This window comes from Engystomops pustulosus, chromosome 9, assembly GCF_040894005.1.
Source record: "Engystomops pustulosus chromosome 9, aEngPut4.maternal, whole genome shotgun sequence".
NCBI lineage: Eukaryota > Metazoa > Chordata > Amphibia > Anura > Leptodactylidae > Engystomops > Engystomops pustulosus.
In genome coordinates this window covers 63,666,279-63,691,214 of record NC_092419.1, presented here as the reverse complement: position 1 = coordinate 63,691,214, position 24,936 = coordinate 63,666,279, and the positions used below count along the sequence as shown (strand labels likewise).

Here is a 24,936-nt window from a genome sequence, read left to right as displayed (position 1 = left end):
TCTCATAGAGAAACTAACACAATTTTCAGGTTCAAAAAAGTCACCAGAACTTGGGATTCCCAGCCAGTCTCCCATGCTGGTACTTGCCAAGCCTTAAGCTGCATTGCTGCTGCAATCTGACAAGAGCAGGCACATTCAGCTTAGAATGGCCGTTGACAGCAGCTGTTCAATTTGAACCTTCTTTTGCTATCTCATAGAGAAACTAACACAATTTTCAGGTTCAAAAAGGTCACCAGAACTTAGGATTCCCAGCCAGACTCCCATGCTGGTACTTGCCAAGCCTTAAGCTGCATCGCTGCTGCGATCTGACAAGAGCACGCACATACAGCTTAGAATGGCCGTTGACAGCAGCTGCTCAATTTGAACCTTCTTTTACTATCTCATAGAGAAACTAACACATTTTCAGGTTCAAAAAGGTCAACAGAACTTGGGATTCCCAGCCAGTCTCCCATGCTGGTACTTGCCAAGCCTTAAGCTGCATTGCTGCTGCGATCTGACGAGAGCAGGCATATTCAGCTTAGAATGGCCGTTGACAGCAGCTGTTCAATTTGAACCTTCTTTTACTATCTCATAGAGAAACTAACACAATTTTCAGGTTCAAAAAGGTCAACGGAACTTGGGATTCCCAGCCAGTCTCCCATGCTGGTACTTGCCAAGCCTTAAGCTGCATTGCTGCTGCGATCTGACGAGAGCAGGCACATTCAGCTTAGAATGGCCGTTGACAGCAGCTGTTCAATTTGAACCTTCTTTTACTATCTCATAGAGAAACTAACACATTTTCAGGTTCAAAAAGGTCAACGGAACTTGGGATTCCCAGCCAGTCTCCCATGCTGGTACTTGCCAAGCCTTAAGCTGCATCGCTGCTGCGATCTGAAAAGAGCACACACATTCAGCTTAGAATGGCCGTTGACAGCAGTTGTTCAATTTGAACCTTCTTCTACTATCTCATAGAGAAACTAACACATTTTCAGGTTCAAAAAGGTCAACGGAACTTGGGATTCCCAGCCAGTCTCCCATGCTGGTACTTGCCAAGCCTTAAGCTGCATCGCTGCTGCGATCTGACAAGAGCACGCACATTCAGCTTAGAATGGCCGTTGACAGCAGCTTTTCAATTTGAACCTTCTTTTACTATCTCATACAGAAACTAACACAATTTTCAGGTTCAAAAAGGTCAACGGAACTTGGGATTCCCAGCCAGTCTCCCATGCTGGTACTTGCCAAGCCTTAAGCTGCATTGCTGCTGCGATCTGACGAGAGCAGGCACATTCAGCTTAGAATGGCCATTGACAGCAGCTGTTCAATTTGAACCTTCTTTTACTATCTCATAGAGAAACTAACACAATTTTCAGGTTCAAAAAGGTCAACAGAACTTGGGATTCCCAGCCAGTCTCCCATGCTGGTACTTGCCAAGCCTTAAGCTGCATCGCTGCTGCGATCTGACAAGAGCACACACATTCAGCTTAGAATGGCTGTTGACAGCAGGTGTTCAATTTGAACCTTCTTCTACTATCTCATAGAGAAACTAACACAATTTTCAGGTTCAAAAAAGTCACCAGAACTTGGGATTCCCAGCCAGTCTCCCATGCTGGTACTTGCCAAGCCTTAAGCTGCATCGCTGCTGCGATCTGACAAGAGCACGCACATTCAGCTTAGAATGGCCGTTGACAGCAGCTGTTCAATTTGAACCTTCTTTTACTATCTCATAGAGAAACTAACACAATTTTCAGGTTCAAAAAGGTCAACGGAACTTGGGATTCCCAGCCAGTCTCCCATGCTGGTACATGCCAAGCCTTAAGCTGCATTGCTGCTGCGATCTGACAAGAGCAGGCACATTCAGCTTAGAATGGCCGTTGACAGCAGCATTTCAAATTGAACCTTCTTTTACTATCTCATAGAGAAACTAAAACAATTTTCAAGTTCAAAAAGGTCAACAGAACTTGGGATTCCCAGCCAGTCTCCCAGGCTGGAACTTGCCAAGCCTTAAGCTGCATCGCTGCTGCGATCTGACAAGAGCACGCACATTCAGCTTAGAATGGCCATTGACAGCAGCTGTTCAATTTGAACCTTCTTTTACTATCTCATAGAGAAACTAACACAATTTTAAGGTTCAAAAAGGTCAACGGAACTTGGGATTCCCAGCCAGTCTCCCATGCTGGTACTTGCCAAACCTTAAGCTGCATTGCTGCTGCGATCTGACGAGAGCAGGCACATTCAGCTTAGAATGGCCATTGACAGCAGTTGTTCAATTTGAACCTTCTTCTACCATCTTATATAGAAACTAACACAATTTTCAGGTTCAAAAAGGTCACCAGAAGTTGGGATTCCAAGCCAGTCTCCCATGCTGGTACTTGCCAAGCCTTAAGCTGCATTGCTGCTGCAATCTGACAAGAGCAGGCACATTCAGCTTAGAATGGCCGTTGACAGCAGCTGTTCAATTTGAACCTTCTTTTGCTATCTCATAGAGAAACTAACACAATTTTCAGGTTCAAAAAGGTCACCAGAACTTGGGATTCCAAGCCAGTCTCCCATGCTGGTACTTGCCAAGCCTTAAGCTGCATTGCTGCTGCGATCTGACAAGAGCACGCACATTCAGCTTAGAATGGCCGTTGACAGCAGCTGTTCAATTTGAACCTTCTTTTACTATCTCATAGAAAAACTAACACATTTTCAGGTTCAAAAAGGTCAACAGAACTTGGGATTCCCAGCCAGTCTCCCATGCTGGTACTTGCCAAGCCTTAAGCTGCATTGCTGCTGCGATCTGACGAGAGCAGGCACATTCAGCTTAGAATGGCCGTTGACAGCAGTTGTTCAATTTGAACCTTCTTTTACTATCTCATAGAGAAACTAACACAATTTTCAGGTTCAAAAAGGACAACGGAACTTGGGATTCCCAGCCAGTCTCCCATGCTGGTACTTGCCAAGCCTTAAGCTGCATTGCTGCTGCGATCTGACGAGAGCACGCACATTCAGCTTAGAATGGCCGTTGACAGCAGCTGTTCAATTTGAACCTTCTTTTACTATCTCATAGAGAAACTAACACAATTTTCAGGTTCAAAAAGGTCAACAGAACTTGGGATTCCCAGCCAGTCTCCCATGCTGGTACTTGCCAAGCCTTAAGCTGCATCGCTGCTGCGATCTGACAAGAGCACACACATTCAGCTTAGAATGGCCGTTGACAGCAGTTGTTCAATTTGAACCTTCTTCTACTATCTCATAGAGAAACTAACACAATTTTCAGGTTCAAAAAAGTCACCAGAACTTGGGATTCCCAGCCAGTCTCCCATGCTGGTACTTGCCAAGCCTTAAGCTGCATCGCTGCTGCGATCTGACAAGAGCACGCACATTCAGCTTAGAATGGCCGTTGACAGCAGTTGTTCAATTTGAACCTTCTTCTACTATCTCATAGAGAAACTAACACAATTTTCAGGTTCAAAAAAGTTACCAGAACTTGGGATTCCCAGCCAGTCTCCCATGCTGGTACTTGCCAAGCCTTAAGCTGCATCGCTGCTGCGATCTCACAAGAGCACGCACATTCAGCTTAGAATGGCCGTTGACAGCAGCTGTTCAATTTGAACCTTCTTTTACTATCTCATAGAGAAACTAACACAATTTTCAGGTTCAAAAAGGTCAACGGAACTTGGGATTCCCAGCCAGTCTCCCATGCTGGTACTTGCCAAGCCTTAAGCTGCATTGCTGCTGCGATCTGACAAGAGCAGGCACATTCAGCTTAGAATGGCCGTTGACAGCAGCATTTCAAATTGAACCTTCTTTTACTATCTCATAAAGAAACTAAAACAATTTTCAAGTTCAAAAAGGTCAACAGAACTTGGGATTCCCAGCCAGTCTCCCATGCTGGAACTTGCCAAGCCTTAATCTGCATCGCTGCTGCGATCTGACAAGAGCACGCACATTCAGCTTAGAATGGCCGTTGACAGCAGCTGTTCAATTTGAACCTTCTTTTACTATCTCATAGAGAAACTAACACAATTTTCAGGTTCAAAAAGGTCAACGGAACTTGGGATTCCCAGCCAGTCTCCCATGCTGGAACTTGCCAAGCCTTAAGCTGCATCGCTGCTGCGATCTGACGAGAGCAGGCACATTCAGCTTAGAATGGCCGTTGACAGCAGCTGTTCAATTTGAACCTTCTTTTGCTATCTCATAGAGAAACTAACACAATTTTCAGGTTCAAAAAGGTCAACGGAACTTGGGATTCCCAGCCAGTCTCCCATGCTGGTACTTGCCAAGCCTTAAGCTGCATTGCTGCTGCGATCTGACGAGAGCAGGCACATTCAGCTTAGAATGGCCATTGACAGCAGTTGTTCAATTTGAACCTTCTTCTACTATCTCATATAGAAACTAACACAATTTTCAGGTTCAAAAAGGTCACCAGAACTTGGGATTCCAAGCCAGTCTCCCATGCTGGTACTTGCCAAGACTTAAGCTGCATCGCTGCTGCGATCTGACAAGAGCACGCACATTCAGCTTAGAATAGCCGTTGACAGCAGTTGTTCAATTTGAACCTTCTTTTACTATCTCATAGAGAAACTAACACAATTTTCAGGTTCAAAAAGGTCAACGGAACTTGGGATTCCCAGCCAGTCTCCCATGCTGGTACTTGCCAAGCCTTAAGCTGCATTGCTGCTGCGATCTGACGAGAGCACGCACATTCAGCTTAGAATGGCCGTTGACAGCAGCTGTTCAATTTGAACCTTCTTTTACTATCTCATAGAGAAACTAACACAATTTTCAGGTTCAAAAAGGTCAACAGAACTTGGGATTCCCAGCCAGTCTCCCATGCTGGTACTTGCCAAGCCTTAAGCTGCATCGCTGCTGCGATCTGACAAGAGCACACACATTCAGCTTAGAATGGCCGTTGACAGCAGTTGTTCAATTTGAACCTTCTTCTACTATCTCATAGAGAAACTAACACAATTTTCAGGTTCAAAAAAGTCACCAGAACTTGGGATTCCCAGCCAGTCTCCCATGCTGGTACTTGCCAAGCCTTAAGCTGCATCACTGCTGCGATCTGACAAGAGCACGCACATTCAGCTTAGAATGGCCGTTGACAGCAGCTGTTCAATTTGAACCTTCTTTTACTATCTCATAGAGAAACTAACACAATTTTCAGGTTCATAAAGGTCAACAGAACTTGGGATTCCCAGCCAGTCTCCCATGCTGGTACTTGCCAAGCCTTAAGCTGCATTGCTGCTTCGATCTGACAAGAGCAGGCACTTTCAGCTTAGAATGGCCGTTGACAGCAGCTGTTCAATTTGAACCTTCTTTTGCTATCTCATAGAGAAACTAACACAATTTTCAGGTTCATAAAGGTCAACAGAACTTGGGATTCCCAGCCAGTCTCCCATGCTGGTACTTGCCAAGCCTTAAGCTGCATTGCTGCTTCGATCTGACGAGAGCAGGCACATTCAGCTTAGAATGGCCGTTGACAGCAGCTGTTCAATTTGAACCTTCTTTTGCTATCTCATAGAGAAACTAACACAATTTTCAGGTTCAAAAAGGGCAACGGAACTTGGGATTCCCAGCCAGTCTCCCATGCTGGTACTTGCCAAGCCTTAAGCTGCATTGCTGCTGCGATCTGGCGAGAGCAGGCACATTCAGCTTAGAATGGCCATTGACAGCAGTTGTTCAATTTGAACCTTCTTCTACTATCTTATATAGAAACTAACACAATTTTCAGGTTCAAAAAGGTCACCAGAACTTGGGATTCCAAGCCAGTCTCCCATGCTGGTACTTGCCAAGCCTTAAGCTGCATTGCTGCTGCAATCTGACAAGAGCAGGCACATTCAGCTTAGAATGGCCGTTGACAGCAGCTGTTCAATTTGAACCTTCTTTTGCTATCTCATAGAGAAACTAACACAATTTTCAGGTTCAAAAAGGTCACCAGAACTTGGGATTCCAAGCCAGTCTCCCATGCTGGTACTTGCCAAGCCTTAAGCTGCATCGCTGCTGCGATCTGACAAGAGCACGCACATTCAGCTTAGAATGGCCGTTGACAGCAGCTGTTCAATTTGAACCTTCTTTTACTATCTCATAGAGAAACTAACACATTTTCATGTTCAAAAAGGTCAACAGAACTTGGGATTCCCAGCCAGTCTCCCATGCTGGTACTTGCCAAGCCTTAAGCTGCATTGCTGCTGCGATCTGACGAGAGCAGGCACATTCAGCTTAGAATGGCCATTGACAGCAGTTGTTCAATTTGAACCTTCTTCTACTATCTCATATAGAAACTAACACAATTTTCAGGTTCAAAAAGGTCACCAGAACTTGGGATTCCAAGCCAGTCTCCCATGCTGGTACTTGCCAAGCCTTAAGCTGCATTGCTGCTGCGATCTGACAAGAGCACGCACATTCAGCTTAGAATGGCCGTTGACAGCAGCTGTTCAATTTGAACCTTCTTTTACTATCTCATAGAGAAACTAACACATTTTCAGGTTCAAAAAGGTCAACAGAACTTGGGATTCCCAGCCAGTCTCCCATGCTGGTACTTGCCAAGCCTTAAGCTGCATTGCTGCTGCGATCTGACGAGAGCAGGCACATTCAGCTTAGAATGGCCGTTGACAGCAGCTGTTCAATTTGAACCTTCTTTTACTATCTCATAGAGAAACTAACACAATTTTCAGGTTCAAAAAGGTCAACGGAACTTGGGATTCCCAGCCAGTCTCCCATGCTGGTACTTGCCAAGCCTTAAGCTGCATCGCTGCTGCGATCTCACAAGAGCACGCACATTCAGCTTAGAATGGCCGTTGACAGCAGCTGTTCAATTTGAACCTTCTTTTACTATCTCATAGAGAAACTAACACAATTTTCAGGTTCAAAAAGGTCAACGGAACTTGGGATTCCCAGCCAGTCTCCCATGCTGGTACTTGCCAAGCCTTAAGCTGCATTGCTGCTGCGATCTGACAAGAGCAGGCACATTCAGCTTAGAATGGCCGTTGACAGCAGCATTTCAAATTGAACCTTCTTTTACTATCTCATAAAGAAACTAAAACAATTTTCAAGTTCAAAAAGGTCAACAGAACTTGGGATTCCCAGCCAGTCTCCCATGCTGGAACTTGCCAAGCCTTAATCTGCATCGCTGCTGCGATCTGACAAGAGCACGCACATTCAGCTTAGAATGGCCGTTGACAGCAGCTGTTCAATTTGAACCTTCTTTTACTATCTCATAGAGAAACTAACACAATTTTCAGGTTCAAAAAGGTCAACGGAACTTGGGATTCCCAGCCAGTCTCCCATGCTGGAACTTGCCAAGCCTTAAGCTGCATCGCTGCTGCGATCTGACGAGAGCAGGCACATTCAGCTTAGAATGGCCGTTGACAGCAGCTGTTCAATTTGAACCTTCTTTTGCTATCTCATAGAAAAACTAACACAATTTTCAGGTTCAAAACAGTCAACGGAACTTGGGATTCCCAGCCAGTCTCCCATGCTGGTACTTGCCAAGCCTTAAGCTGCATTGCTGCTGCAATCTGACGAGAGCAGGCACATTCAGCTTAGAATTGCCGTTGACAGCAGCTGTTCAATTTGAACCTTCTTTTACTATCTCATAGAGAAACTAACACAATTTTCAGGTTCAAAAAGGTCAACAGAACTTGGGATTCCCAGCCAGTCTCCCATGCTGGTACTTGCCAAGCCTTAAGCTGCATCGCTGCTGCGATCTGAAAAGAGCACACACATTCAGCTTAGAATGGCCGTTGACAGCAGTTGTTCAATTTGAACCTTCTTCTACTATCTCATAGAGAAACTAACACAATTTTCAGGTTCAAAAAGGTCACCAGAACTTGGAATTCCCAGCCAGTCTCCCATGCTGGTACTTGCCAAGCCTTAAGCTGCATCGCTGCTGCGATCTGAGAAGAGCACGCACATTCAGCTTAGAATTGCCGTTGACAGCAGCTTTTCAATTTGAACCTTCTTTTACTATCTCATACAGAAACTAACACAATTTTCAGGTTCAAAAAGGTCAACGGAACTTGGGATTCCCAGCCAGTCTCCCATGCTGGTACTTGCCAAGCCTTAAGCTGCATCGCTGCTGCGATCTGACAAGAGCACGCACATTCAGCTTAGAATGGCCGTTGACAGCAGCTGTTCAATTTGAACCTTCTTTTACTATCTCATAGAGAAACTAACACATTTTCAGGTTCAAAAAGGTCAACAGAACTTGGGATTCCCAGCCAGTCTCCCATGCTGGTACTTGCCAAGCCTTAAGCTGCATTGCTGCTGCGATCTGACGAGAGCAGGCACATTCAGCTTAGAATGGCCGTTGACAGCAGCTGTCCAATTTGAACCTTCTTTTACTATCTCATAGAGAAACTAACACAATTTTCAGGTTCAAAAAGGTCAACGGAACTTGGGATTCCCAGCCAGTCTCCCATGCTGGTACTTGCCAAGCCTTAAGCTGCATTGCTGCTGCGATCTGACGAGAGCAGGCACATTCAGCTTAGAATGGCCGTAGACAGCAGCTGTTCAATTTGAACCTTCTTTTACTATCTCATAGAGAAACTAACACAATTTTCAGGTTCAAAAAAGTCACCAGAACTTGGGATTCCCAGCCAGTCTCCCATGCTGGTACTTGCCAAGCCTTAAGCTGCATCGCTGCTGCGATCTGACAAGAGCACGCACATTCAGCTTAGAATGGCCATTGACAGAAGCTGTTCAATTTGAACCTTCTTTTACTATCTCATAGAGAAACTAACACAATTTTCAGGTTCAAAAAGGTCAACGGAACTTGGGATTCCCAGCCAGTCTCCCATGCTGGTACTTGCCAAGCCTTAAGCTGCATTGCTGCTGCGATCTGACAAGAGCAGGCACATTCAGCTTAGAATGGCCATTGACAGCAGCATTTCAAATTGAACCTTCTTTTACTATCTCATAGAGAAACCAAAACAATTTTCAAGTTCAAAAACGTCAACAGAACTTGGGATTCCCAGCCAGTCTCCCATGCTGGAACTTGCCAAGCCTTAAGCTGCATCGCTGCTGCGATCTGACAAGAGCACGCACATTCAGCTTAGAATGGCCGTTGACAGCAGCTGTTCAATTTGAACCTTCTTTTACTATCTCATAGAGAAACTAACACAATTTTCAGGTTCAAAAAGGGCAACGGAACTTGGGATTCCCAGCCAGTCTCCCATGCTGGTACTTGCCAAGCCTTAAGCTGCATTGCTGCTGCGATCTGGCGAGAGCAGGCACATTCAGCTTAGAATGGCTGTTGACAGCAGGTGTTCAATTTGAACCTTCTTTTGCTATCTCATAGAGAAACTAACACAATTTTCAGGTTCAAAAAGGTCACCAGAACTTGGGATTCCAAGCCAGTCTCCCATGCTGGTACTTGCCAAGCCTTAAACTGCATCGCTGCTGCGATCTGACAAGAGCACGCACATTCAGCTTAGAATGGCTGTTGACAGCAGCTGTTCAATTTGAACCTTCTTTTACTATCTCATAGAGAAACTAACACAACTTTCAGGTTCAAAAAGGGCAACGGAACTTGGGATTCCCAGCCAGTCTCCCATGCTGGTACTTGCCAAGCCTTAAGCTGCATTGCTGCTGCGTTCTGGCGAGAGCAGGCACATTCAGCTTAGAATGGCCATTGACAGCAGTTGTTCAATTTGAACCTTCTTCTACTATCTTATATAGAAACTAACACAATTTTCAGGTTCAAAAAGGTCACCAGAACTTGGGATTCCAAGCCAGTCTCCCATGCTGGTACTTGCCAAGCCTTAAGCTGCATTGCTGCTGCAATCTGACAAGAGCACGCACATTCAGCTTAGAATGGCCGTTGACAGCAGCTGTTCAATTTGAACCTTCTTTTACTATCTCATAGAGAAACTAACACATTTTCAGGTTCAAAAAGGTCAACAGAACTTGGGATTCCCAGCCAGTCTCCCATGCTGGTACTTGCCAAGCCTTAAGCAGCATTGCTGCTGCGATCTGACGAGAGCAGGCACATTCAGCTTAGAATGGCCGTTGACAGCAGCTGTCCAATTTGAACCTTCTTTTACTATCTCATAGAGAAATTAACACAATTTTCAGGTTCAAAAAGGTCAACGGAACTTGGGATTCCCAGCCAGTCTCCCATGCTGGTACTTGCCAAGCCTTAAGCTGCATTGCTGCTGCGATCTGACGAGAGCAGGCACATTCAGCTTAGAATGGCCGTTGACAGCAGCTGTTCAATTTGAACCTTCTTTTACTATCTCATAGAGAAACTAACACAATTTTCAGGTTCAAAAAAGTCACCAGAACTTGGGATTCCCAGCCAGTCTCCCATGCTGGTACTTGCCAAGCCTTAAGCTGCATCGCTGCTGCGATCTGACAAGAGCACGCACATTCAGCTTAGAATGGCCGTTGACAGAAGCTGTTCAATTTGAACCTTCTTTTACTATCTCATAGAGAAACTAACACAATTTTCAGGTTCAAAAAGGTCAACGGAACTTGGGATTCCCAGCCAGTCTCCCATGCTGGTACTTGCCAAGCCTTAAGCTGCATTGCTGCTGCGATCTAACAAGAGCAGGCACATTCAGCTTAGAATGGCCATTGACAGCAGCTGTTCAATTTGAACCTTCTTTTACTATCTCATAGAGAAACTAACACAATTTTCAGGTTCAAAAAGGTCAACGGAACTTGGGATTCCCAGCCAGTCTCCCATGCTGGTACTTGCCAAGCCTTAAGCTGCATTGCTGCTGCGATCTGACGAGAGCAGGCACATTCAGCTTAGAATGGCCGTTGACAGCAGCTGTTCAATTTGAACCTTCTTTTACTATCTCATAGAGAAACTAACACAATTTTCAGGTTCAAAAAAGTCACCAGAACTTGGGATTCCCAGCCAGTCTCCCATGCTGGTACTTGCCAAGCCTTAAGCTGCATTGCTGCTGCGATCTGACGAGAGCAGGCACATTCAGCTTAGAATGGCCATTGACAGCAGTTGTTCAATTTGAACCTTCTTCTACTATCTCATATAGAAACTAACACAATTTTCAGGTTCAAAAAGGTCACCAGAACTTGGGATTCCAAGCCAGTCTCCCATGCTGGTACTTGCCAAGCCTTAAGCTGCATCGCTGCTGCGATCTGACAAGAGCACGCACATTCAGCTTAGAATGGCCGTTGACAGCAGCTGTTCAATTTGAACCTTCTTTTACTATCTCATAGAGAAACTAACACAATTTTCAGGTTCAAAAAGGGCAACGGAACTTGGGATTCCCAGCCAGTCTCCCATGCTGGTACTTGCCAAGCCTTAAGCTGCATTGCTGCTGCGATCTGGCAAGAGCAGGCACATTCAGCTTAGAATGGCCATTGACAGCAGTTGTTCAATTTGAACCTTCTTCTACTATCTTATATAGAAACTAACACAATTTTCAGGTTCAAAAAGGTCACCAGAACTTGGGATTCCCAGCCAGTCTCCCATGCTGGTACTTGCCAAGCCTTAAGCTGCATTGCTGCTGCGATCTGGCGAGAGCAGGCACATTCAGCTTAGAATGGCCATTGACAGCAGTTGTTCAATTTGAACCTTCTTCTACTATCTTATATAGAAACTAACACATTTTCAGGTTCAAAAAGGTCAACGGAACTTGGAATTCCCAGCCAGTCTCCCATGCTGGTACTTGCCAAGCCTTAAGTTGCATTGCTGCTGCGATCTGACGAGAGCAGGCAAATTCAGCTTAGAATGGCCGTTGACAGCAGCTGTTCAATTTGAACCTTCTTTTGCTATCTCATAGAGAAACTAACACAATTTTCAGGTTCAAAAACATTAACAGAACTTGGGATTCCCAGCCAGTCTCCCATGCTGGAACTTGCCAAACCTTAAGCTGCATCGCTGCTGCGATCTGACAAGAGCACGCACATTCAGCTTAGAATGGCCGTTGACAGCAGCTGTTCAATTTGAACCTTCTTTTACTATCTCATAGAGAAACTAACACAATTTTCAGGTTCAAAAAGGTCAACGGAACTTGGGATTCCCAGCCAGTCTCCCATGCTGGTACTTGCCAAGCCTTAAGCTGCATTGCTGCTGCGATCTGACAAGAGCAGGCACATTCAGCTTAGAATGGCCGTTGACAGCAGCATTTCAAATTGAACCTTCTTTTACTATCTCATAGAGAAACTAAAACAATTTTCAAGTTCAAAAATGTCAACAGAACTTGGGATTCCCAGCCAGTCTCCCATGCTGGAACTTGCCAAGCCTTAAGCTGCATCGCTGCTGCGATCTGACAAGAGCACGCACATTCAGCTTAGAATGGCCATTGACAGCAGTTGTTCAATTTGAACCTTCTTCTACTATCTTATATAGAAACTAACACAATTTTCAGGTTCAAAAAGGGCAACGGAACTTGGGATTCCCAGCCAGTCTCCCATGCTGGTACTTGCCAAGCCTTAAGCTGCATTGCTGCTGCGATCTGGCGAGAGCAGGCACATTCAGCTTAGAATGGCCATTGACAGCAGTTGTTCAATTTGAACCTTCTTCTACTATCTTATATAGAAACTAACACAATTTTCAGGTTCAAAAAGGTCACCAGAACTTGGGATTCCCAGCCAGTCTCCCATGCTGGTACTTGCCAAGCCTTAAGCTGCATTGCTGCTGCGATCTGGCGAGAGCAGGCACATTCAGCTTAGAATGGCCATTGACAGCAGTTGTTCAATTTGAACCTTCTTCTACTATCTTATATAGAAACTAACACATTTTCAGGTTCAAAAAGGTCAACGGAACTTGGAATTCCCAGCCAGTCTCCCATGCTGGTACTTGCCAAGCCTTAAGTTGCATTGCTGCTGCGATCTGACGAGAGCAGGCAAATTCAGCTTAGAATGGCCGTTGACAGCAGCTGTTCAATTTGAACCTTCTTTTGCTATCTCATAGAAAAACTAACACAATTTTCAGGTTCAAAACAGTCAACGGAACTTGGGATTCCCAGCCAGTCTCCCATGCTGGTACTTGCCAAGCCTTAAGCTGCATTGCTGCTGCAATCTGACGAGAGCAGGCACATTCAGCTTAGAATTGCCGTTGACAGCAGCTGTTCAATTTGAACCTTCTTTTACTATCTCATAGAGAAACTAACACAATTTTCAGGTTCAAAAAGGTCAACAGAACTTGGGATTCCCAGCCAGTCTCCCATGCTGGTACTTGCCAAGCCTTAAGCTGCATCGCTGCTGCGATCTGAAAAGAGCACACACATTCAGCTTAGAATGGCCGTTGACAGCAGTTGTTCAATTTGAACCTTCTTCTACTATCTCATAGAGAAACTAACACAATTTTCAGGTTCAAAAAGGTCACCAGAACTTGGAATTCCCAGCCAGTCTCCCATGCTGGTACTTGCCAAGCCTTAAGCTGCATCGCTGCTGCGATCTGAGAAGAGCACGCACATTCAGCTTAGAATTGCCGTTGACAGCAGCTTTTCAATTTGAACCTTCTTTTACTATCTCATACAGAAACTAACACAATTTTCAGGTTCAAAAAGGTCAACGGAACTTGGGATTCCCAGCCAGTCTCCCATGCTGGTACTTGCCAAGCCTTAAGCTGCATCGCTGCTGCGATCTGACAAGAGCACGCACATTCAGCTTAGAATGGCCGTTGACAGCAGCTGTTCAATTTGAACCTTCTTTTACTATCTCATAGAGAAACTAACACATTTTCAGGTTCAAAAAGGTCAACAGAACTTGGGATTCCCAGCCAGTCTCCCATGCTGGTACTTGCCAAGCCTTAAGCTGCATTGCTGCTGCGATCTGACGAGAGCAGGCACATTCAGCTTAGAATGGCCGTTGACAGCAGCTGTCCAATTTGAACCTTCTTTTACTATCTCATAGAGAAACTAACACAATTTTCAGGTTCAAAAAGGTCAACGGAACTTGGGATTCCCAGCCAGTCTCCCATGCTGGTACTTGCCAAGCCTTAAGCTGCATTGCTGCTGCGATCTGACGAGAGCAGGCACATTCAGCTTAGAATGGCCGTAGACAGCAGCTGTTCAATTTGAACCTTCTTTTACTATCTCATAGAGAAACTAACACAATTTTCAGGTTCAAAAAAGTCACCAGAACTTGGGATTCCCAGCCAGTCTCCCATGCTGGTACTTGCCAAGCCTTAAGCTGCATCGCTGCTGCGATCTGACAAGAGCACGCACATTCAGCTTAGAATGGCCATTGACAGAAGCTGTTCAATTTGAACCTTCTTTTACTATCTCATAGAGAAACTAACACAATTTTCAGGTTCAAAAAGGTCAACGGAACTTGGGATTCCCAGCCAGTCTCCCATGCTGGTACTTGCCAAGCCTTAAGCTGCATTGCTGCTGCGATCTGACAAGAGCAGGCACATTCAGCTTAGAATGGCCATTGACAGCAGCATTTCAAATTGAACCTTCTTTTACTATCTCATAGAGAAACCAAAACAATTTTCAAGTTCAAAAACGTCAACAGAACTTGGGATTCCCAGCCAGTCTCCCATGCTGGAACTTGCCAAGCCTTAAGCTGCATCGCTGCTGCGATCTGACAAGAGCACGCACATTCAGCTTAGAATGGCCGTTGACAGCAGCTGTTCAATTTGAACCTTCTTTTACTATCTCATAGAGAAACTAACACAATTTTCAGGTTCAAAAAGGGCAACGGAACTTGGGATTCCCAGCCAGTCTCCCATGCTGGTACTTGCCAAGCCTTAAGCTGCATTGCTGCTGCGATCTGGCGAGAGCAGGCACATTCAGCTTAGAATGGCTGTTGACAGCAGGTGTTCAATTTGAACCTTCTTTTGCTATCTCATAGAGAAACTAACACAATTTTCAGGTTCAAAAAGGTCACCAGAACTTGGGATTCCAAGCCAGTCTCCCATGCTGGTACTTGCCAAGCCTTAAACTGCATCGCTGCTGCGATCTGACAAGAGCACGCACATTCAGCTTAGAATGGCTGTTGACAGCAGCTGTTCAATTTGAACCTTCTTTTACTATCTCATAGAGAAACTAACACAACTTTCAGGTTCAAAAAGGGCAACGGAACTTGGGATTCCCAGCCAGTCTCCCATGCTGGTACTTGCCAAGCCTTAAGCTGCATTGCTGCTGCGTTCTGGCGAGAGCAGGCACATTCAGCTTAGAATGGCCATTGACAGCAGTTGTTCAATTTGAACCTTCTTCTACTATCTTATATAGAAACTAACACAATTTTCAGGTTCAAAAAGGTCACCAGAACTTGGGATTCCAAGCCAGTCTCCCATGCTGGTACTTGCCAAGCCTTAAGCTGCATTGCTGCTGCAATCTGACAAGAGCACGCACATTCAGCTTAGAATGGCCGTTGACAGCAGCTGTCCAATTTGAACCTTCTTTTACTATCTCATAGAGAAATTAACACAATTTTCAGGTTCAAAAAGGTCAACGGAACTTGGGATTCCCAGCCAGTCTCCCATGCTGGTACTTGCCAAGCCTTAAGCTGCATTGCTGCTGCGATCTGACGAGAGCAGGCACATTCAGCTTAGAATGGCCGTTGACAGCAGCTGTTCAATTTGAACCTTCTTTTACTATCTCATAGAGAAACTAACACAATTTTCAGGTTCAAAAAAGTCACCAGAACTTGGGATTCCCAGCCAGTCTCCCATGCTGGTACTTGCCAAGCCTTAAGCTGCATCGCTGCTGCGATCTGACAAGAGCACGCACATTCAGCTTAGAATGGCCGTTGACAGAAGCTGTTCAATTTGAACCTTCTTTTACTATCTCATAGAGAAACTAACACAATTTTCAGGTTCAAAAATGTCAACGGAACTTGGGATTCCCAGCCAGTCTCCCATGCTGGTACTTGCCAAGCCTTAAGCTGCATTGCTGCTGCGATCTAACAAGAGCAGGCACATTCAGCTTAGAATGGCCATTGACAGCAGCTGTTCAATTTGAACCTTCTTTTACTATCTCATAGAGAAACTAACACAATTTTCAGGTTCAAAAAGGTCAACGGAACTTGGGATTCCCAGCCAGTCTCCCATGCTGGTACTTGCCAAGCCTTAAGCTGCATTGCTGCTGCGATCTGACGAGAGCAGGCACATTCAGCTTAGAATGGCCGTTGACAGCAGCTGTTCAATTTGAACCTTCTTTTACTATCTCATAGAGAAACTAACACAATTTTCAGGTTCAAAAAAGTCACCAGAACTTGGGATTCCCAGCCAGTCTCCCATGCTGGTACTTGCCAAGCCTTAAGCTGCATCGCTGCTGCGATCTGACAAGAGCACGCACATTCAGCTTAGAATGGCCGTTGACAGCAGCTGTTCAATTTGAACCTTCTTTTACTATCTCATAGAGAAACTAACACAATTTTCAGGTTCAAAAAGGTCAACGGAACTTGGGATTCCCAGCCAGTCTCCCATGCTGGTACTTGCCAAGCCTTAAGCTGCATTGCTGCTGCGATCTGACAAGAGCAGGCACATTCAGCTTAGAATGGCCGTTGACAGCAGCATTTCAAATTGAACCTTCTTTTACTATCTCATAGAGAAACTAAAACAATTTTCAAGTTCAAAAATGTCAACAGAACTTGGGATTCCCAGCCAGTCTCCCATGCTGGAACTTGCCAAGCCTTAAGCTGCATCGCTGCTGCGATCTGACAAGAGCACGCACATTCAGCTTAGAATGGCCGTTGACAGCAGCTGCTCAATTTGAACCTTCTTTTACTATCTCATAGAGAAACTAACACAATTTTCAGGTTCAAAAAGGGCAACGGAACTTGGGATTCCCAGCCAGTCTCCCATGCTGGTACTTGCCAAGCCTTAAGCTGCATTGCTGCTGCAATCTGACAAGAGCAGGCACATTCAGCTTAGAATGGCCGTTGACAGCAGCTGTTCAATTTGAACCTTCTTTTGCTATCTCATAGAGAAACTAACACAATTTTCAGGTTCAAAAAGGTCACCAGAACTTGGGATTCCAAGCCAGTCTCCCATGCTTGTACTTGCCAAGCCTTAAGCTGCATTGCTGCTGCGATCTGACAAGAGCAGGCACATTCAGCTTAGAATGGCCGTTGACAGCAGCTGTTCAATTTGAACCTTCTTTTACTATCTCATAGAGAAACTAACACAATTTTCAGGTTCAAAAAGGTTAACGGAACTTGGGATTCCCAGCCAGTCTCCCATGCTGGTACTTGCCAAGCCTTAAGCTGCATTGCTGCTGCGATCTGACGAGAGCAGGCACATTCAGCTTAGAATGGCCATTGACAGCAGTTGTTCAATTTGAACCTTCTTCTACTATCTCATATAGAAACTAACACAATTTTCAGGTTCAAAAAGGTCACCAGTACTTGGGATTCCAAGCCAGTCTCCCATGCTGGTACTTGCCAAGCCTTAAGCTGCATCGCTGCTGCGATCTGACAAGAGCACGCACATTCAGCTTAGAATGGCCGTTGACAGCAGCTGTTCAATTTGAACCTTCTTTTACTATCTCATAGAGAAACTAACACAATTTTCAGGTTCAAAAAGGTCAACAGAACTTGGGATTCCCAGCCAGTCTCCCATGCTGGTACTTGCCAAGCCTTAAGCTGCATCGCTGCTGCGATCTGACAAGAGCACACACATTCAGCTTAGCATGGCCGTTGACAGCAGTTGTTCAATTTGAACCTTCTTCTACTATCTCATAGAGAAACTAACACAGTTTTCAGGTTCAAAAAAGTCACCAGAACTTGGGATTCCCAGCCAGTCTCCCATGCTGGTACTTGCCAAGCCTTAAGCTGCATCGCTGCTGCGATCTGACAAGAGCACGCACATTCAGCTTAGAATGGCCGTTGACAGCAGCTGTTCAATTTGAACCTTCTTTTACTATCTCATAGAGAAACTAACACAATTTTCAGGTTCAAAAAGGTCAACGGAACTTGGGATTCCCAGCAAGTCTCCCATGCTGGTACTTGCCAAGCCTTAAGCTGCATTGTTGCTGCAATCTGACAAGAGCAGGCACATTCAGCTTAGAATGGCCGTTGACAGCAGCTGTTCAATTTGAACCTTCTTTTGCTATCTCATAGAGAAACTAACACAATTTTCAGGTTCAAAAAGGTCAACGGAACTTGGGATTCCCAGCCAGTCTCCCATGCTGGTACTTGCCAAGCCTTAAGCTGCATTGCTGCTGCGATCTGATGAAAGCAGGCACATTCAGCTTAGAATGGCCATTGACAGCAGTTGTTCAATTTGAACCTTCTTCTACTATCTCATATAGAAACTAACACAATTTTCAGGTTCAAAAAGGTCACCAGAACTTGGGATTCCAAGCCAGTCTCCCATGCTGGTACTTGCCAAGCCTTAAGCTGCATCGCTGCTGCGATCTGACAAGAGCACGCACATTCAGCTTAGAATGGCCGTTGACAGCAGCTGTTCAATTTGAAAGTTCTTTTACTATCTCATAGAGAAACTAACACAATTTTCAGGTTTAAAAAGGGCAACGGAACTTGGGATTCCCAGCCAGTCTCCCATGCTGGTACTTGCCAAGCCTTAAGCTGCATTGCTGCTACGATCTGGCTAGAGCAGGCACATTCAGCTTAGAATGGCCATTGACAGCAGTTGTTCAATTTGAACCTTCTTCTACTATCTTATATAGAAACTAACACAATTTTCAGGTTCAAAAAGGTCACCAGAACTTGGGATTCCAAGCCAGTCTCCCATGCTGGTACTTGCCAAGCCTTAAGCTGCATTGCTGCTGCAATCTGACAAGAGCAGGCACATTCAGCTTAGAATGGCCGTTGACAGCAGCTGTTCAATTTGAACCTTCTTTTGCTATCTCATAGAGAAACTAACACAATTTTCAGGTTCAAAAAGGTCACCAGAACTTGGGATTCCAAGCCAGTCTCCCATGCTGGTACTTGCCAAGCCTTAAGCTGCATCGCTGCTGCGATCTGACAAGAGCACGCACATTCAGCTTAGAATGGCCGTTGACAGCAGCTGTTCAATTTGAACCTTCTTTTACTATCTCATAGAGAAACTAACACATTTTCAGGTTCAAAAAGGTCAACAGAACTTGGGATTCCTAGCCAGTCTCCCATGCTGGTACTTGCCAAGCCTTAAGCTGCATTGCTGCTGCGATCTGACGAGAGCAGGCACATTCAGCTTAGAATGGCCGTTGACAGCAGCTGTTCAATTTGAACCTTCTTTTACTATCTCATAGAGAAACTAACACAATTTTCAGGTTCAAAAAGGTCAACAGAACTTGGGATTCCCAGCCAGTCTCCCATGCTGGTACTTGCCAAGCCTTAAGCTGCATCGCTGCTGCGATCTGAAAAGAGCACACACATTCAGCTTAGAATGGCCGTTGACAGCAGTTGTTTAATTTGAACCTTCTTCTACTATCTCATAGAGAAACTAACACAATTTTCAGGTTCAAAAAGGTCACCAGAACTTGGGATTCCCAGCCAGTCTCCCATGCTGGTACTTGCCAAGCCTTAAGCTGCATCGCTGCTGCGATCTGACAAGAGCAGGCACATTCAGCTTAGAATTGCCGTTGACAGCAGCTGTTCAATTTGAACCTTCTTTTACTATCTCATAGAGAAACTAACACAATTTTCAGGTTCAACAAGTTCAACGGAACTTGGGATTCCCAGCCAGTCTCCCATGCTGGTACTTGCCAAGCCTTAAGCTGCATTGCTGCTGTGATCTGACAAGAGCACGCACATTCAGCTTAGAATGGCCGTTGACAGCAGCATTTCAAATTGAACCTTCTTTTACTATCTCATAGAGAAACTAAAACAATTTTCAAGTTCAAAAAGGTCAACAGAACTTGGGATTCCCAGCCAGCCTCCCATGCTGGAACTTGCCAAGCCTTAAGCTGCATCGCTGCTGCGATCTGACAAGAGCACGCACATTCAGCTTAGAATGGCCATTGACAGCAGCTGTTCAATTTGAACCTTCTTTTACTATCTCATAGAGAAACTAACACAATTTTCAGGTTCAAAAAGGTCAACAGAACTTGGGATTCCCAGCCAGTCTCCCATGCTGGTACTTGCCAAGCCTTAAGCTGCATTGCTGCTGCGATCTGGCGAGAGCAGGCACATTCAGCTTAGAATGGCCATTGACAGCAGTTGTTCAATTTGAACCTTCTTCTACTATCTTATATAGAAACTAACACAATTTTCAGGTTCAAAAAGGTTACCAGAACTTGGGATTCCAAGCCAGTCTCCCATGCTGGTACTTGCCAAGCCTTAAGCTGCATTGCTGCTGCAATCTGACAAGAGCAGGCACATTCAGCTTAGAATGGCCGTTGACAGCAGCTGTTCAATTTGAACCTTCTTTTGCTATCTCATAGAGAAACTAACACAATTTTAAGGTTCAAAAAGGTCACCAGAACTTGGGATTCTAAGCCAGTCTCCCATGCTGGTACTTGCCAAGCCTTAAGCTGCAGCGCTGCTGCGATCTGACAAGAGCACGCACATTCAGCTTAGAATGGCCGTTGACAGCAGCTGTTCAATTTGAACCTTCTTTTACTATCTCATAGAGAAACTAACACAATTTTCAGGTTCAAAAAGGGCAACGGAACTTGGGATTCCCATGCTGGTACTTGCCAAGCCTTAAGCTGCATTGCTGCTGCGATCTGGCGAGAGCAGGCACATTCAGCTTAGAATGGCCATTGACAGCAGTTGTTCAATTTGAACCTTCTTCTACTATCTTATATAGAAACTAACACAATTTTCAGGTTCAAGAAGGTCACCAGAACTTGGGATTCCAAGCCAGTCTCCCATGCTGGTACTTGCCAAGCCTTAAGCTGCATTGCTGCTGCAATCTGACAAGAGCAGGCACATTCAGCTTAGAATGGCCGTTGACAGCAGCTGTTCAATTTGAACCTTCTTTTGCTATCTCATAGAGAAACTAACACAATTTTCAGGTTCAAAAAGGTCACCAGAACTTGGGATTCCAAGACAGTCTCCCATGCTGGTACTTGCCAAGCCTTAAGCTGCATCGCTGCTGCGATCTGACAAGAGCACGCACATTCAGCTTAGAATGGCCGTTGACAGCAGCTGTTCAATTTGAAACTTCTTTTACTATCTCATAGAGAAACTAACACATTTTCAGGTTCAAAAAGGTCAACAGAACTTGGGATTCCCAGCCAGTCTCCCATGCTGGTACTTGCCAAGCCTTAAGCTGCATTGCTGCTGCGATCTGACGAGAGCAGGCACATTCAGCTTAGAATGGCCATTAACAGCAGCTGTTCGATTTGAACCTTCTTTTACTATCTCATAGAGAAACTAACACAATTTTCAGGTTCAAAAAGTTTAACAGAACTTGGGATTCCCAGCCAGTCTCCCATGCTGGTACTTGCCAAGCCTTAAGCTGCATCGCTGCTGCGATCTGACAAGAGCACAAACATTCAGCTTAGAATGGCCGTTGACAGCAGTTGTTCAATTTGAACCTTCTTCTACTATCTCATAGTAGAAACTAACACAATTTTCAGGTTCAAAAAAGTCACCAGAACTTGGGATTCCCAGCCAGTCTCCCATGCTGGTACTTGCCAAGCCTTAAGCTGCATCACTGCTGCGATCTGACAAGAGCACGCACATTCAGCTTAGAATGGCCGTTGACAGCAGCTGTTTAATTTGAACCTTCTTTTACTATCTCATAGAGAAACTAACACAATTTTCAGGTTCAAAAAGGGCAACGGAACTTGGGATTCCCATGCTGGTACTTGCCAAGCCTTAAGCTGCATTGCTGCTGCGATCTGGCGAGAGCAGGCACATTCAGCTTAGAATGGCCATTGACAACAGTTGTTCAATTTGAACCTTCTTCTACTATCTTATATAGAAACTAACACAATTTTCAGGTTCAAGAAGGTCACCAGAACTTGGGATTCCAAGCCAGTCTCCCATGCTGGTACTTGCCAAGCCTTAAGCTGCATTGCTGCTGCAATCTGACAAGAGCAGGCACATTCAGCTTAGAATGGCCGTTGACAGCAGCTGTTCAATTTGAACCTTCTTTTGCTATCTCATAGAGAAACTAACACAATTTTCAGGTTCAAAAAGGTCACCAGAACTTGGGATTCCAAGACAGTCTCCCATGCTGGTACTTGCCAAGCCTTAAGCTGCATTGCTGCTGCAATCTGACAAGAGCAGGCACATTCAGCTTAGAATGGCCGTTGACAGCAGCTGTTCAATTTGAACCTTCTTTTGCTATCTCATAGAGAAACTAACACATTTTCAGGTTCAAAAAGGTCAACGGAACTTGGAATTCCCAGCCAGTCTCCCATGCTGGTACTTGCCAAGCCTTAAGCTGCATCGCTGCTGCGATCTGAAAAGAGCACACACATTCAGCTTAGAATGGCCGTTGACAGCAGTTGTTTAATTTGAACCTTCTTCTACTATCTCATAGAGAAACTAACACAATTTTCAGGTTCAAAAAGGTCACCAGAACTTGGGATTCCCAGCCAGTCTCCCATGCTGGTACTTGCCAAGCCTTAAGCTGCATCGCTGCTGCGATCTGACAAGAGCAGGCACATTCAGCTTAGAATTGCCGTTGACAGCAGCTGTTCAATTTGAACCTTCTTTTACTATCTCATAGAGAAACTAACACAATTTTCAGGTTCAAAAAGGTCAACGGAACTTGGGATTCCCAGCCAGTCTCCCATGCTGGTACTTGCCAAGCCTTAAGCTGCATTGCTGCTGTGATCTGACAAGAGCACGCACATTCAGCTTAGAATGGCCGTTGACAACAGCATTTCAAATTGAACCTTCTTTTACTATCTCATAGAGAAACTAAAACAATTTTCAAGTTCAAAAAGGTCAACAGAACTTGGGATTCCCAGCCAGCCTCCCATGCTGGAACTTGCCAAGCCTTAAGCTGCATCGCTGCTGCGATCTGACAAGAGCACGCACATTCAGCTTAGAATGGCCATTGACAGCAGCTGCTCAATTTGAACCTTCTTTTACTATCTCATAGAGAAACTAACACAATTTTCAGGTTCAAAAAGGTCAACAGAACTTGGGATTCCCAGCCAGTCTCCCATGCTGGTACTTGCCAAGCCTTAAGCTGCATTGCTGCTGCGATCTGGCGAGAGCAGGCACATTCAGCTTAGAATGGCCATTGACAGCAGTTGTTCAATTTGAACCTTCTTCTACTATCTTATATAGAAACTAACACAATTTTCAGGTTCAAAAAGGTCACCAGAACTTGGGATTCCAAGCCAGTCTCCCATGCTGGTACTTGCCAAGCCTTAAGCTGCATTGCTGCTGCAATCTGACAAGAGCAGGCACATTCAGCTTAGAATGGCCGTTGACAGCAGCTGTTCAATTTGAACCTTCTTTTGCTATCTCATAGAGAAACTAACACAATTTTCAGGTTCAAAAAGGTCACCAGAACTTGGGATTCCAAGCCAGTCTCCCATGCTGGTACTTGCCAAGCCTTAAGCTGCAGCGCTGCTGCGATCTGACAAGAGCACGCACATTCAGCTTAGAATGGCCGTTGACAGCAGCTGTTCAATTTGAACCTTCTTTTACTATCTCATAGAGAAACTAACACATTTTCAGGTTCAAAAAGGTCAACAGAACTTGGGATTCCCAGCCAGTCTCCCATGCTGGTACTTGCCAAGCCTTAAGCTGCATTGCTGCTGCGATCTGACGAGAGCAGGCATATTCAGCTTAGAATGGCCGTTGACAGCAGCTGTTCAATTTGAACCTTCTTTTACTATCTCATAGAGAAACTAACACAATTTTCAGGTTCAAAAAGGTCAACGGAACTTGGGATTCCCAGCCAGTCTCCCATGCTGGTACTTGCCAAGCCTTAAGCTGCATTGCTGCTGCGATCTGACGAGAGCAGGCACATTCAGCTAAGAATGGCCGTTGACAGCAGCTGTTCAATTTGAACCTTCTTTTACTATCTCATAGGGAAACTAACACATTTTCAGGTTCAAAAAGGTCAACGGAACTTGGAATTCCCAGCCAGTCTCCCATGCTGGTACTTGCCAAGCCTTAAGTTGCATTGCTGCTGCGATCTGACGAGAGCAGGCAAATTCAGCTTAGAATGGCCGTTGACAGCAGTTGTTCAATTTGAACCTTCTTCTACTATCTCATAGAGAAACTAACACAATTTTCAGGTTCAAAAAAGTCACCTGAACTTGGGATTCCCAGCCAGTCTCCCATGCTGGTACTTGCCAAGCCTTAAGCTGCATCGCTGCTGCGATCTGACAAGAGCACGCACATTCAGCTTAGAATGGCCGTTGACAGCAGCTGTTCAATTTGAACCTTCTTTTACTATCTCATAGAGAAACTAACACAATTTTCAGGTTCAAAAAGGTCAACGGAACTTGGGATTCCCAGCCAGTCTCCCATGCTGGCACTTGCCAAGCCTTAAGCTGCATTGCTGCTGCGATCTGACAAGAGCACGCACATTCAGCTTAGAATGGCCGTTGACAGCAGCTGTTCAATTTGAACCTTCTTTTACTATCTCATAGAGAAACTAACACATTTTCAGGTTCAAAAGGGTCAACAGAACTTGGGATTCCCAGCCAGTCTCCCATGCTGGTACTTGCCAAGCCTTAAGCTGCATTGCTGCTGCGATCTGACAAGAGCAGGCACATTCAGCTTAGAATGGCCGTTGACAGCAGCTGTCCAATTTGAACCTTCTTTTACTATCTCATAGAGAAACTAACACAATTTTCAGGTTCAAAAAGGTCACCAGAACTTGGGATTCCAAGCCAGTCTCCCATGCTGGTACTTGCCAAGCCTTAAGCTGCAGCGCTGCTGCGATCTGACAAGAGCACGCACATTCAGCTTAGAATGGCCGTTGACAGCAGCTGTTCAATTTGAACCTTCTTTTACTATCTCATAGAGAAACTAACACATTTTCAGGTTCAAAAAGGTCAACAGAACTTGGGATTCCCAGCCAGTCTCCCATGCTGGTACTTGCCAAGCCTTAAGCTGCATTGCTGCTGCGATCTGACGAGAGCAGGCATATTCAGCTTAGAATGGCCGTTGACAGCAGCTGTTCAATTTGAACCTTCTTTTACTATCTCATAGAGAAACTAACACAATTTTCAG

At 45.1% G+C, this 24,936-nt stretch overlaps 55 pseudogenes; all 55 read right to left on the bottom strand.

The window, feature by feature from the left end:
- Positions 1–415: 415 nt before the first annotated feature.
- Positions 416–534, bottom strand: LOC140082240 (5S ribosomal RNA; annotated as a pseudogene).
- A 70-nt stretch (positions 535–604) lies between these two features.
- On the bottom strand, positions 605–723 carry LOC140092315 (5S ribosomal RNA; annotated as a pseudogene).
- A 257-nt stretch (positions 724–980) lies between these two features.
- LOC140095922 (5S ribosomal RNA) lies at positions 981–1,099 on the bottom strand (annotated as a pseudogene).
- A 70-nt stretch (positions 1,100–1,169) lies between these two features.
- LOC140082706 (5S ribosomal RNA) lies at positions 1,170–1,288 on the bottom strand (annotated as a pseudogene).
- Positions 1,289–1,736: 448 nt separating this feature from the next.
- On the bottom strand, positions 1,737–1,855 carry LOC140094646 (5S ribosomal RNA; annotated as a pseudogene).
- A 259-nt stretch (positions 1,856–2,114) lies between these two features.
- On the bottom strand, positions 2,115–2,233 carry LOC140091185 (5S ribosomal RNA; annotated as a pseudogene).
- A 447-nt stretch (positions 2,234–2,680) lies between these two features.
- Positions 2,681–2,799, bottom strand: LOC140079232 (5S ribosomal RNA; annotated as a pseudogene).
- A 70-nt stretch (positions 2,800–2,869) lies between these two features.
- LOC140093282 (5S ribosomal RNA) lies at positions 2,870–2,988 on the bottom strand (annotated as a pseudogene).
- A 637-nt stretch (positions 2,989–3,625) lies between these two features.
- On the bottom strand, positions 3,626–3,744 carry LOC140088919 (5S ribosomal RNA; annotated as a pseudogene).
- Positions 3,745–4,003: 259 nt separating this feature from the next.
- On the bottom strand, positions 4,004–4,122 carry LOC140089170 (5S ribosomal RNA; annotated as a pseudogene).
- Positions 4,123–4,192: 70 nt separating this feature from the next.
- Positions 4,193–4,311, bottom strand: LOC140082705 (5S ribosomal RNA; annotated as a pseudogene).
- Positions 4,312–4,570: 259 nt separating this feature from the next.
- On the bottom strand, positions 4,571–4,689 carry LOC140087323 (5S ribosomal RNA; annotated as a pseudogene).
- A 637-nt stretch (positions 4,690–5,326) lies between these two features.
- Positions 5,327–5,445, bottom strand: LOC140095562 (5S ribosomal RNA; annotated as a pseudogene).
- A 70-nt stretch (positions 5,446–5,515) lies between these two features.
- On the bottom strand, positions 5,516–5,634 carry LOC140096936 (5S ribosomal RNA; annotated as a pseudogene).
- Positions 5,635–6,081: 447 nt separating this feature from the next.
- LOC140083733 (5S ribosomal RNA) lies at positions 6,082–6,200 on the bottom strand (annotated as a pseudogene).
- Positions 6,201–6,458: 258 nt separating this feature from the next.
- LOC140079231 (5S ribosomal RNA) lies at positions 6,459–6,577 on the bottom strand (annotated as a pseudogene).
- Positions 6,578–6,836: 259 nt separating this feature from the next.
- Positions 6,837–6,955, bottom strand: LOC140088918 (5S ribosomal RNA; annotated as a pseudogene).
- Positions 6,956–7,214: 259 nt separating this feature from the next.
- LOC140089169 (5S ribosomal RNA) lies at positions 7,215–7,333 on the bottom strand (annotated as a pseudogene).
- Positions 7,334–7,403: 70 nt separating this feature from the next.
- Positions 7,404–7,522, bottom strand: LOC140094515 (5S ribosomal RNA; annotated as a pseudogene).
- Positions 7,523–7,970: 448 nt separating this feature from the next.
- LOC140095921 (5S ribosomal RNA) lies at positions 7,971–8,089 on the bottom strand (annotated as a pseudogene).
- A 69-nt stretch (positions 8,090–8,158) lies between these two features.
- On the bottom strand, positions 8,159–8,277 carry LOC140079230 (5S ribosomal RNA; annotated as a pseudogene).
- Positions 8,278–8,347: 70 nt separating this feature from the next.
- Positions 8,348–8,466, bottom strand: LOC140083520 (5S ribosomal RNA; annotated as a pseudogene).
- Positions 8,467–8,725: 259 nt separating this feature from the next.
- LOC140092723 (5S ribosomal RNA) lies at positions 8,726–8,844 on the bottom strand (annotated as a pseudogene).
- Positions 8,845–9,481: 637 nt separating this feature from the next.
- LOC140095089 (5S ribosomal RNA) lies at positions 9,482–9,600 on the bottom strand (annotated as a pseudogene).
- A 258-nt stretch (positions 9,601–9,858) lies between these two features.
- Positions 9,859–9,977, bottom strand: LOC140087824 (5S ribosomal RNA; annotated as a pseudogene).
- Positions 9,978–10,047: 70 nt separating this feature from the next.
- On the bottom strand, positions 10,048–10,166 carry LOC140092303 (5S ribosomal RNA; annotated as a pseudogene).
- A 259-nt stretch (positions 10,167–10,425) lies between these two features.
- LOC140094991 (5S ribosomal RNA) lies at positions 10,426–10,544 on the bottom strand (annotated as a pseudogene).
- Positions 10,545–10,614: 70 nt separating this feature from the next.
- Positions 10,615–10,733, bottom strand: LOC140092290 (5S ribosomal RNA; annotated as a pseudogene).
- A 70-nt stretch (positions 10,734–10,803) lies between these two features.
- Positions 10,804–10,922, bottom strand: LOC140096517 (5S ribosomal RNA; annotated as a pseudogene).
- A 636-nt stretch (positions 10,923–11,558) lies between these two features.
- On the bottom strand, positions 11,559–11,677 carry LOC140093477 (5S ribosomal RNA; annotated as a pseudogene).
- Positions 11,678–11,936: 259 nt separating this feature from the next.
- On the bottom strand, positions 11,937–12,055 carry LOC140088917 (5S ribosomal RNA; annotated as a pseudogene).
- A 259-nt stretch (positions 12,056–12,314) lies between these two features.
- Positions 12,315–12,433, bottom strand: LOC140096934 (5S ribosomal RNA; annotated as a pseudogene).
- A 258-nt stretch (positions 12,434–12,691) lies between these two features.
- LOC140093476 (5S ribosomal RNA) lies at positions 12,692–12,810 on the bottom strand (annotated as a pseudogene).
- Positions 12,811–12,880: 70 nt separating this feature from the next.
- Positions 12,881–12,999, bottom strand: LOC140094514 (5S ribosomal RNA; annotated as a pseudogene).
- Positions 13,000–13,447: 448 nt separating this feature from the next.
- LOC140095919 (5S ribosomal RNA) lies at positions 13,448–13,566 on the bottom strand (annotated as a pseudogene).
- A 69-nt stretch (positions 13,567–13,635) lies between these two features.
- On the bottom strand, positions 13,636–13,754 carry LOC140079229 (5S ribosomal RNA; annotated as a pseudogene).
- A 70-nt stretch (positions 13,755–13,824) lies between these two features.
- On the bottom strand, positions 13,825–13,943 carry LOC140083519 (5S ribosomal RNA; annotated as a pseudogene).
- A 259-nt stretch (positions 13,944–14,202) lies between these two features.
- LOC140092722 (5S ribosomal RNA) lies at positions 14,203–14,321 on the bottom strand (annotated as a pseudogene).
- Positions 14,322–14,958: 637 nt separating this feature from the next.
- LOC140095088 (5S ribosomal RNA) lies at positions 14,959–15,077 on the bottom strand (annotated as a pseudogene).
- Positions 15,078–15,336: 259 nt separating this feature from the next.
- On the bottom strand, positions 15,337–15,455 carry LOC140092278 (5S ribosomal RNA; annotated as a pseudogene).
- Positions 15,456–15,714: 259 nt separating this feature from the next.
- Positions 15,715–15,833, bottom strand: LOC140096692 (5S ribosomal RNA; annotated as a pseudogene).
- Positions 15,834–15,903: 70 nt separating this feature from the next.
- On the bottom strand, positions 15,904–16,022 carry LOC140092266 (5S ribosomal RNA; annotated as a pseudogene).
- A 259-nt stretch (positions 16,023–16,281) lies between these two features.
- LOC140088916 (5S ribosomal RNA) lies at positions 16,282–16,400 on the bottom strand (annotated as a pseudogene).
- Positions 16,401–17,037: 637 nt separating this feature from the next.
- On the bottom strand, positions 17,038–17,156 carry LOC140091589 (5S ribosomal RNA; annotated as a pseudogene).
- A 637-nt stretch (positions 17,157–17,793) lies between these two features.
- Positions 17,794–17,912, bottom strand: LOC140094985 (5S ribosomal RNA; annotated as a pseudogene).
- A 70-nt stretch (positions 17,913–17,982) lies between these two features.
- On the bottom strand, positions 17,983–18,101 carry LOC140086149 (5S ribosomal RNA; annotated as a pseudogene).
- Positions 18,102–18,926: 825 nt separating this feature from the next.
- LOC140086176 (5S ribosomal RNA) lies at positions 18,927–19,045 on the bottom strand (annotated as a pseudogene).
- Positions 19,046–19,871: 826 nt separating this feature from the next.
- On the bottom strand, positions 19,872–19,990 carry LOC140094069 (5S ribosomal RNA; annotated as a pseudogene).
- A 1,002-nt stretch (positions 19,991–20,992) lies between these two features.
- On the bottom strand, positions 20,993–21,111 carry LOC140088422 (5S ribosomal RNA; annotated as a pseudogene).
- A 1,759-nt stretch (positions 21,112–22,870) lies between these two features.
- On the bottom strand, positions 22,871–22,989 carry LOC140094066 (5S ribosomal RNA; annotated as a pseudogene).
- A 447-nt stretch (positions 22,990–23,436) lies between these two features.
- On the bottom strand, positions 23,437–23,555 carry LOC140082239 (5S ribosomal RNA; annotated as a pseudogene).
- Positions 23,556–23,625: 70 nt separating this feature from the next.
- LOC140081672 (5S ribosomal RNA) lies at positions 23,626–23,744 on the bottom strand (annotated as a pseudogene).
- Positions 23,745–23,813: 69 nt separating this feature from the next.
- On the bottom strand, positions 23,814–23,932 carry LOC140093475 (5S ribosomal RNA; annotated as a pseudogene).
- Positions 23,933–24,379: 447 nt separating this feature from the next.
- On the bottom strand, positions 24,380–24,498 carry LOC140091000 (5S ribosomal RNA; annotated as a pseudogene).
- Positions 24,499–24,756: 258 nt separating this feature from the next.
- Positions 24,757–24,875, bottom strand: LOC140082238 (5S ribosomal RNA; annotated as a pseudogene).
- Positions 24,876–24,936: the final 61 nt, after the last annotated feature.